This window comes from Pistacia vera, unplaced genomic scaffold (genome assembly GCF_008641045.1).
Source record: "Pistacia vera cultivar Batoury unplaced genomic scaffold, PisVer_v2 Contig626, whole genome shotgun sequence".
Taxonomy (NCBI): Eukaryota; Viridiplantae; Streptophyta; class Magnoliopsida; order Sapindales; family Anacardiaceae; genus Pistacia; species Pistacia vera.
Window position 1 is genome coordinate 176,081 of NW_022196475.1, and position 8,149 is coordinate 184,229.

The following is an 8,149-nucleotide window of genomic DNA, read 5'->3' on the forward strand; positions in this document are numbered from 1 at the left end:
TTGTGGGTATGGAAGGGTTGCCTAGCTCGAAGAAATTTTCTGCTCAGGTGCATGCTCGCCGCGGCCACTAGATTCATTGCCGTGGCGATGAGTTGACAATTTTGACAAATTGTGAGCAGGATCATACTCGCCGCGACCACCAGTATCATCATCGCGGTGATCGTCCTTCTTGCTGACATTCTCCACATTTTCACGATTGCCATAGCGATCGGTCTTCTGCTCTTCCTTCAAGTCTTGTTCTTGCCTCTGTTTTTCACCTTCTGAATTTTCCAAAATTCGTCCACTCCTCAAGGTGATTGCATGCACTTGTTCCTTGGGATTCTTCTCTGTATCGCTCGACAAAACTCCTTGAACTCTTCCCGCTAATATGTTGTGAATTTTCCCAATTTGAGTCTTAAGGTTCCTAATAGAGGCTGATTGATTTTGGACCAGGACGTCAGTCTTTTCAAACCTCTTGCTTGTCTCTTCAATGAACTTGGTCAGCACATTCTCTAAATTAGATTTTGGCTCTTGAGTTTGAAAAATAGGAGATTGTTTTTGCTCATTGTTGTTGCTCCATGAGAAGTTCAGGTGTTTTCTCCATGCTGGATTGTATGTATTGGAATATGGATTCCCTTGCCCTCTTTGGAAATTATTGACATAATTGGCTTGTTCAGGCTAAGCAAACGGGTTCCCTTCTTGACAATCCTTGGATGAATGATTTCCTACACAAAGGTCACATGTTAGAGAAGAAGATTCAATTGCATTTATTTTTAACACATTACCTAATTGCTTCTGGATGTTAGAAAGTTGAGCAGCCAATGCAGTGTAATTGTCAACTTCGTGCACTCCCACTGATTTCCTTGTTGAAGTTCTCTCTTAAGTCCTCATATAGTTATTGTTCGCCATCACTTCAATCAGATTGTATGCTTCCTCTAGTGTTTTATTGTTCAAGGGTCCCCCACTTGCAACATCAATCATAGCTTGAATAGTTGGTAGCAACCCTTGGTAGAACGTTTGCACTTGCGACCAGATTGGTAAACCATGGTGAGGGCACCTTTGTAAGAGATCCTTATACCTTTCCCATGCTTCATACAATGACTCTGAATCTTGTTGGTAAAAGTTGGTAATCTCACTCCTCACCTTGGCAAACTTGGCAGGTGGAAAATATTTATTGAGGAACGCTTGAGCTAACTCGTTCCGTGTCGTGATGCTCCCAGATGGTAGAGAAATCAATCAAGCCTTAGCTTTATCCCTAAGAGAGAATGGGAAAAGCCTTAGCCTAATTGCGTCATCGGATACTCCATTATGCCTAAATGTGTCGCATAACTCCAGAAAGTTTGTGATATGCAGGTTGGGATCATCATTAGGTAACCCAGCGAATTGGACCGACTGCTGAATCATTTGAATAATTGTTGGCTTAATCTCAAAATTATTCGCTTGAACTGGTGGTCTCCTGATGCTAGAATAGCACCCATTAATAGTAGGACTAGAGTAGTTCTTCAATTCTCTTTAAACCACTGCTGCTCCACCCATTGCATTTCCTCTTAAGGTATCCTCATTCTCATTCTCTTGATTTTCCACATTAGGATTGCCAATTCCTGTGTTAGCCATTGATTTTTGAAAGTCAGCTTGCCTCTTTTCTTTCCTCAATTGTTTAGCCGTTCTCTCGATCTCAAAATCTAGTGGATTTAGATCACTACCAACTCTTGAACGTAAACTCTCTAGATTCTAGCTAAAAACAATAGACAAAACAAACAAAGATAAAAATTAATTAGTAAACTAAAATAAAACAAATCAAATTAGCAAGTAAATATTTCGTATTGATACTGGTCAAACGAAATAGTTCCCTGGTAATGGCGCCAAAAACTTGACAAGCTATTCACAAGTATACGAAATCGTGCAAGTAATAAAGCTCGAGTGAACGAGTGTCGAATCCCAAGAGAACTACCTACCAGGTACCAAACTAGTCTATTTTATTGCTATTTGATGAAATAGAATTTTATGAATGAATTTAATGAAAAAGAAAACAAATTAAAAACTAAACAAAATCAGAATTTTATAAATACTTGGATATAAAGATATATGGCTAAACCCTAGGGCACAGATTTGACACCAATTTAATCCTATGTATTGACGACTATTGCTAACCTAATTAAGCTTATTCTAAAGGCTAAACTCCCTAATATTCCACTAACTTTCTCTCGAACAATTAGCGAATTTACTTAAACAACAACCCAAAATATCTTTAAGTTGGATTTAGAAGCTAAGAGATCATTAAGTTCTATGGAATTTTCCAAAGCCTCATAGATCGCGGTAACCTACCTCTAGCGTTCACTCAATCTATGGTTTTATTACCTTAGACAAATTAGGTTTCATCTCTCGATCTAAACCCAATCCCATGATATCATTCAACCCCCGGATCCTTAAGAATTGAAAGCATTACACACAATAATAAAACTTAGAATTAATGCTCAATAAGAAATCAATAAAGATAACGTCAACACATATTCATAAATTGGGCTACATCTTTAGCCCTAGAAAAGAGATTTAGTTCATAGTTGCAATAATAAAAACCATCATTGTATTCAATAACATGAGTTCAAGAAAGAAAAATATAAACACTTCTCTAATTGTTGAACGGGAACTTCAAGAATTCCGATCTCCAAAATAGTAGCCGTCCTTTTTCCTTCTCTAAAACTACTTAAAGACCCTTTTTTATAGTGCTAGGGTTTGGAGGTTACTTAGGAAAGAATTAAATGCCTTAACCCATTCAGATTTGGACTAGGAGAATGCAATAAACCAAACAGGCCCGTGACCCATCGCTGCGGCGATAAGAAACGATCACTGCAATGATCGTTCTTTCTGTTCCACAAGTATGTGATCTTCAGAATTTGGTAAAGTCATCAACATAAAATTTTTAGCTCTCTAAATTAGCTTTCCAACGCCACAAGAATCGTCAAATTCAGATTCTTACATCTCAAGTTATGATCAAAACATCGAAGCATGCTCATCTTAAAGGATTTCCAGATTTTACGTTGTATCTTCAACGCGTCACAACTTTCTCGTTTCAACTCCGATTCTTGCACCGTTTGTTCCTACTTGTCATGAATTCCATCGACATCATTCTTTTTCCTTCAAATATTGGTTTGAACATGAAAATACTCAAAATACACCCGTGATCCCATAAAAGGTATTTATGAAATAATTAATTTAAATTCTACAAATTAAACACATTTTTCCACAAATAATCCAATTAAATCACTAACAAAATATATACTTTCAAGCTCTTATCACAATATTTGCATTGTTCATATTTGTAGAAATTTTTTATATGCTCAATTGAATGTTTGAATGCGAGATTTGTTTGGAGAATACTTCTGATGCTTGCTGGAATTGATCTCTCGTTTTTAGATTTTGAATGGTGTATTGTGTGTTCCTTGTTGAGAAATATGCTTCCGAGCTTAGAGTGTCTGCATTTTTTATTTTTATTTTTTTGTTTGGTTTGGCATTGTAATAATTGTGGCAATTGGTTATTTACATTCAAGTTTCTATGTTGGCTTTGAATGTTCTTTTGGATTTGGTTTGTGGGAATAATTACTTTTCAAAACATTTTTGGTGGATGCTTTCCAAATGAGAAGATCCAAAGGGCCGACTGAAAGAACCAAGATGTTCAAATATTTGGATGATAATGGATTTGGCAACAATAAGAAGGGAGTTTTACAGGATGCATATTCCTTTATGAAGAGAATGAACGAACCAGACAAGTATTATTTCTTATTTATTTTAATTGATTTTGGAAGTCATTAGCAACTAATTAATACTTCAATAAATGATTTTGTTATGAGTCACATGATCAAACAAATCAAGAAATGGGAGGAAATTGGTTCCAAGTGGTTGGAATTGTTGGATGCAGCCCGCAAGTGTAAAGGAAGCCTTCATGTTCAAAATCTGAGATTTGGTGGGGAATTACTTACTCATGTATGGCTTCTCATGGCACAATTTGGCTTAATTGAGCACTTTCAGACGTTCGAGAAACTTTATATAGCAAGGTTGATCTCGGAATAGTGGGTCAAACTGAAAGGATTTCATAATTATGAGCAACATGTTTAAGTTTTCTGTGATATTAGATTTCAATTGGCTCTTGTTTGTTTGTGTATGTGTTTTTCTTCATTTCTGGATAAATTAAGGAGAATAATGGTATTGGGATATACTGTTTGTTTTGCTTATCTGTTGTTTAGTCATTGATATAATAAAAAGGAAACATGTTTGATTCCAAAGTGTTTTCGTACATTAGATATAGGTTTAGCCTTCAAGCAAAGTCATGAAACATCTTATTTGGCTTACAAGTTGAGCAAGAAGAGTTACCAAACCATAATAAGTTTTTCTTTTTTCTTTTTTATTGATTATGTATTTTTTTTCTATAGACTATATGCTTGCTGGTCTTAAATTTATGAGAAATTGAGTTGGTTGTGAAATTTTGTGGTGAATTTAATTGAATTTGGAATATTTGATTATGGGGGTGTAATTGTAAAATATTAAAACTGTAGAAATTTGGGAGTGTAATTGCAAGAATTGAAAACTTGAATGAAAAATCCAAGTAGCTGCAGGTCCACCCATACCTGCATAGGGTAGGGTACGGATCCAATATTTTGGACCTATTTAGATCGACCCATTTGGACCCGACTTGTACTCGACCCACCTGCCTGTTTTGCCAAGTCTACTCATATGTACTTTAGGAAATTGTGTTGATTCTATTTGTTAAGATAATTTAAAATTGTTTGACAAAGTCGGGTTGTGACATTTTATGGTGTGATTTAATGGATTTGATTTACGAGAATTTTTTTCATTTTATATTTTTAATTTCTTTTATATTTTCATCTTAATACTAACTTATAGAGAATGGTAGTAAGAAATAAATGACTCGAATGAAGATCATGGTGTGTCTTAAGAATTAAAAGAAAAAGAAGTAAGTGAAGGGTATTTGTGAATTTTATGGGGTATCATAAGAAAAAAAACTATTCAATATATAAATAAGGAGTGGAGCTTATTTAGTTTAAGAGTGGGGGATAAGTAGTTGTACTCTTAAATGAATTTTGGCTATCAACTTTTCAGTTCAAGGCTAATCACTTAAATGTTTTAGTAGTTTAGGATTTTATACCCAACCGACCTGAGCAAGTCGGGTTGGCATCGGGTGCAATTCAGGATTAAGTTGGGTCCAATATGTAAGACTCGATTTTATGTTGGGTCTAGTTGATAAGGGTCAAACCTGACCCGAATCCAAACTCGCCCACCCCGATAACATTTACTTAACAATTATCACATATTTTGTAATTCTAGAATTTTTTTTTTTTTTTTTTTTGAAAATGTAGCTGAAATGTTTTACCTTATTTTTCATTATTAGATTTCATGGGTTCCTTCATTTTGTCTTTTAAGTGTTTTTAATTGCTTCATTAACATAAAACTTTTAACAACGATATTTTTTATTTATAGTATTAAATTTAGTCATCATGTACATCAATCATTCATGAAAGAAAGAGATATACACATCCTATACGAATGAAATTAACTTCGAAATCAATCATTTTTCAAAGAATAGAAAGAAAGCTTCGGAAAACAATTTGATGTAATGCTCTGCAGTCAACAATTTCCCCCATTCATCACTTTAGAACACCTTTGCAACAAAGGTTGGATTCTCTTTCTCTTTTTCTTTCTCCTCTTTGTCTTCCTTTCCCTCTTTTTCTACCTTTTCTTCTTTCTCTTTGTCTTCTTCAATCTTCTTTGGGGTAATAGGTGCCTCCTTACTATTTTGGTCATTTTCCTTTGGATTTATTTGAACCTCTTCCCTCGACTTGTTTTCCTCAGATTCTTCTTTCTTGTCATCAACCTGCAAAAGAATTAAAGAAACCCAGATGACAAATTTTTTTACCCATATAAGCAAGGGCTATATTCATATAATAAATTTACCCTATCGCTATGGTTTAATCAAATAACAAAATTCCTGCTATGACTTCAAAAATAACATAAATTCTCCTACTATTAGTAACCCATTAATGTTAAGTTGAAATTTACCATATGTGAACGAAATAGAGAGTAATTGAGAACAAACTAAACAGTGAACAAACAAACATAAACAATAAAGAGAGAAAGTAATATGTGTGATTTATCTTGTTTCACCCAATGTAGGCTACGTCTAGTAGAGTTAATATTATTTCAATACTGTCTCATCTCTCTGGTTTGACAATGAAGTTTGCTATCACTTACTACAAGAGAAAAGTGTGCTTAAATACTAGGTTTAAAAGATTAAACATAGTTTTACAATAATTCATATTCCTAAATCAAAACCCAATAAGGAATTAATAACTTAACGGTTATTGAATATAAATCTAATAGCCCATTTGCAGTTTATTTTAACATAAAATAACTTAACAGTTAGAGGATTTCTTTTATGACTATAATCATAGAGGAATTTTGATTATTTAATTATTTTAAGGGATTATTGTCTTTACCCCTAAAAACAATGAGTATATTTATATATTTAATATCATACCTCATCGAGTAAACACCCGAGAGAATGTTGTTTGGTCTCATCATCATTCTTTTTCTCTTCTTCAATTTTCACCTCCTTAATGGTCTCTTCAAAGGCCCCTTTAACGGATTCCACCTTAGCAGGTTCGGGTGCTGGTGCTGGTGCCTTACCATCTTTACCTCTCATGCCGTTTGGAAAACTAGCACAAGCACCCATATTTATGTCTGAAAAGAAAGAGAAACTGATTTCTCTTTCTCTTTATCTTTCTCTTGTCAAGGAGGAAATTGAAGAACGATGAATTGAGACCGTACTTATGGTTCCATGTAGAAAGAAACTTTATATAGTGAGCCAAATTTTTAGGTCTTCGGGTGCCGGAATTTTCTCTATGGATCTGAATAATTTGTGGAAGCCAATTTATGGAATAAGTTACAACTTGATTCACAATACAGGTTGTAAAAACTAATTCTTTAATTATCTTAAATATAATGTTTTTGTTCTGATAATTAAAACTAGAAAATCTTAGACACATAAATATAGAAAATTGAACCTAATTCAAATTTATTGCTATATTGACACCGTTTGTGAAAAATATTTTCCTATTCTCTTTTTAATTCTCTTTTTGCCAATTGTTTAATGCTTTTCAAATATTAATTGTCACTAAATGAACCCAACTTATAAGAAAAAAAGAGTGATTATATATTACTCTTACAAAATATTTTCTACAATATTTTTCATCAAATTGACACATTTTCCTTAATAAATATTTTTTTTATTAAACCATCTATTATGTTTCAAAAAAATTAGAACGCTTCTAGTTGTTTTAAGAAAACCGCTCTTGTCGTGCAAGAGTTTACGTTAAGGTTGGAGTTAGTGACAACTCGGAGAAGGTGAAACTCGGAGCAACAAGCAAAGCTTAGAGGAGCGAGCTGACTGGATAGTTGTCTTACAAATTATTGATAAGCTTTATCTCCTAATATCAAGGAGAGGATTTTGAAACCTTATCATTCAATCCCAGATTTAGTGCAATCACGCCAATCATGGGATTTTGAAACCTTATCATTCAATCCTAGATTTAGCGCAACACGCCAATCATGGGATTAACTTCCCATGATTAAACTGTGATCCCTAAAATCACTAACTTACCATTATTAAATTCTTGTATAAATAACCCCAAAAAACTCATTGTAAGGGGTCAGCAATTCTAGAGAAAATATACTTATTTTTGTGCTCAAAGCAGTAATAAGATAATAGTGGACATAGGCCAAAGATTTAGCTCGCCGAACCAATTTAAAAATTGTTTTATGTTTCATTTTTATTCTTCTTTGCTGGTTTTTATTAATCACGAGCACATGCAATCTAATTCCATCAAGGTCAATTGGGTTTTGCTAGTTGTTGCGTAATTTCGTTACAACATTTTGGCACTAAAAAGAGGGCCTCATCCCACAATTCTATTCTTTAGCCACAACATTGTTCAACAACCATGGTGCATACTAGAAATTTCATAGCCAACACCGGAAACAACCTCAGCTAGAATGTTGGGGCAAGCCATCAAGAGGTCAATCAGGTAGCCCCAATGAATTGCCCACCGTTGATCCCGACTCTGATTTAGTTGGTGAATCCACAAGGGGTTGGTGCTTCCAA

At 34.2% G+C, this 8,149-nt stretch overlaps 1 non-coding gene across 1 annotated transcript; it reads left to right on the plus strand.

Moving 5' to 3' along the window:
• The first annotated feature begins 1,018 nt into the window (after positions 1 to 1,018).
• On the plus strand, positions 1,019 to 1,125 carry LOC116111118. Its single transcript, XR_004125005.1, has one exon. It is a non-coding gene; the product is annotated as a small nucleolar RNA R71 (small nucleolar RNA).
• The last annotated feature ends 7,024 nt before the right edge of the window (positions 1,126 to 8,149 follow it).